Source organism: Ochotona curzoniae, unplaced genomic scaffold (assembly GCF_017591425.1).
Source record: "Ochotona curzoniae isolate NIBS_2020 unplaced genomic scaffold, NIBS_Ocur_1.0 scaffold_3223, whole genome shotgun sequence".
NCBI classification, from domain to species: domain Eukaryota; kingdom Metazoa; phylum Chordata; class Mammalia; order Lagomorpha; family Ochotonidae; genus Ochotona; species Ochotona curzoniae.
The window spans coordinates 7,131,169-7,133,778 of NW_024467108.1; positions in this window are offsets into that span (position 1 = coordinate 7,131,169).

A 2,610-nucleotide genomic window follows, 5' to 3' on the forward strand; every position below is an offset into this window, starting at 1 on the left:
ATTCCCCATCAGGGATCCCCTTTTGTCTCTTTAAAATCCCTCATGCGCTCGTCTTTTCCTACCTGGCTGACTGCACAGAGCAGTGACAGTTTTCGGATGCTTGTTCCCCTCTGTGCATGCTTAGTCAAGCTCTTGTCCAACCGTGCTAGGTTGAAATGACATTCTGGTTGTTTTGTCCTTTCCCCTCTCAGGCCCTGAGCGTCCTGGAAGCCCCAGGTATGCAGCTGGGTGTCCTTTCTGCTCAATTCCCCAGAGGTTGGCACAGAGCTGGAGCTCAGGGCATTGATCTGATGGCAGAGAACAAGGTTAGGAAGGCCAGGTAGTGCCTGGAAGGCCAGGGTCAGGCCTTGGGCTTTAGCCTGCCAGATGGCTTTCTGGCTGTGTTTGAAGAGTCCTCCGGAGGCGACCTGAGGAGTTGCTGAGAGCTGACCTCACGGCACAGCATGTTAAGCTTCCCCTTGAGACACCCACACCCCATATCAAAGTGCCTCTCAAGTCCCAGCCATTCTGGAATTCCCATTAAGCTTCTTGCTGATGCAACTAGGGAGCGGTGGAGGATGGTCCAAGTGCGTGGGTTCCTGCCACCTACACAGAAGACCTGGGAGGAGATCCTGGCTCCTAGCTTTGGATTGGCTCAGCTCTGGACATTGCAGCCATTTGGGGGAAGTGAATAAGCAGATGGAAGATCTCTGTCTCTCTTTTTGTAACTCTTTCAAGTTAAACAAATAAACAATAGAAGAAAGAAGGGGAGGTGTAGGAGGTGAAGGAAAAAGACAAGAGGACAGACTGTCCTGTGGTGGGGAGTGGGGAGAACAGCCCCATGCCACCTTGTTGTTTCGTCATGGAGTGCCCCGTGAACTGCTCGCCTCCAGGCCGGTACTATTACAGAGATAATACACTTTGTACTGCCATGGGCCACTGGGTCTGTGATCATTCACTACTGCAGTAGAGATAAGTGTGACCAAAGACATCTGGGTGAGGACGGAGGGACTCCTCGTGCAGCAAAACTGAGTGTGGGTGCTGGCATTTAGCACAGTGGCCAAGACATTGCTGGGTATGCCTGGGTTCAAGTGCCTGACTGCACCCCGTCTGCCAGCCTCCTGCCCACACATGCCATGTGAAGGAAGTATTACGTCATTGCATCCCCGCCACCCAGGTGGGAGACCTGAAGTGGGTTCCAGGCCCTCAGCTTTGGCCTGGACCAGTCTCCGTGACCTCAAGTGATTTAGGGAGAGCGAGCCTGAGGATGAGAGATATCTCTGTCTCCATCTCTCTGCCTTTCAAATAAATAAATAAGCAGATAGAATGACCGACAAAGAAAATAGGAGAAAGAAGGCTGACAGTGAAGTGTGGAGATTGGGATGTTAGCGCGGGAGTCTAGCTGGAGATGGAGAGAGGCCGGGGCCCTAAAGTCACACAGCTGGGCTGCACTCAAGGCCTCTTGTCCCAGAGGCTATGAAGAAAGGTCACTGTCTGAGCTGTGTGTGTAAACCCAGAGGTCTTGATTGACATCCCCTCTCACCCCAGCAAAGCCTCTTACCAGCACCTGTCCAGAGAGGGGGCCTGCTTACTTCTGGGAATACCATCCCCACTCCCTGAGCAACAGTGCCCATGGGAGCGTGCGTGTGAGGACCTTGCTGCAGGGCATGCAGGCACAGGCAGCTAGCTCTGCGCGGGCCGGGACTGGCATCCACAGGCCCTGTGCCGAGCAACCTCTCTGGCCGCTGCCTCCCTCAGGGGAACTCAGCAACCATGGGTAGGGCAGAAAAACTGGAGGAAGGAACAGAATGTTCCCTCTCTCACTCTCCTGGTCAGTCTGGATCCACGGGGTGCCGCTCCCAGGTAGTGGGGAGACAGGCATGTTTTTGGTGTGAGTATATGAGGATACTTCAAAAAAGTTCATGGAAAATGGAGTCCCAAGATCAATGTGCCATGGTGCACAAAAATGGGAAACTCAGGTCTAATTTTTTCTTATTACTGATTTGTCAGGAATGTTTTGAAGAGCCTTCCACAACTGGCAGGCGAGGTCATTTAAGGGGAGCAACCGAAGGTAACTGGAAGGAAGTTCGAGTGGGAGTCCCAGTTTGCTGATCAGGAAATTCCTGGGGTCTGTGGCTGAGTCCTGTAGCTCTGACCGTTCTCAGTTTGGGTTTTGTTTGTTTGTTTGTTTGTTTTTAACATTTATTTGAAAGTTAGAGCTTCTCTGAGAGAGGTAGAGAGAAAGACAGATCTTCTTAGGTGCATGGACCCAAGGACTTGAAGCATCCTTCGCTGCTTTCCCTGGGACATCAACAAGGAGCTGGCTCAGGAGTGTGGAGCAGCTGGGACTTGAACTGGTGACTATGTGGGATGCTGGCACTGCGGATGGAGGCTTAGTGTGCAACACCACAGTGCCTGATTCCTCCCCTTGCCCCCATTCTTACTTCTGTAACCCACTGACTGGTGAGCACTTTATTGACAAGTTAGCTCTTCTCTAGCCTTTAGTAAACCCAAAAGCCGCAAGGCTGGCCAGGCTAATTGCATCAGTTGGAGACAGGAGTGGATTTTCCTAGAATTGGGGCAGGGGTGTGAGAGGGAGGAAATTGGGCGTGGGACTGGACCGGGAACATT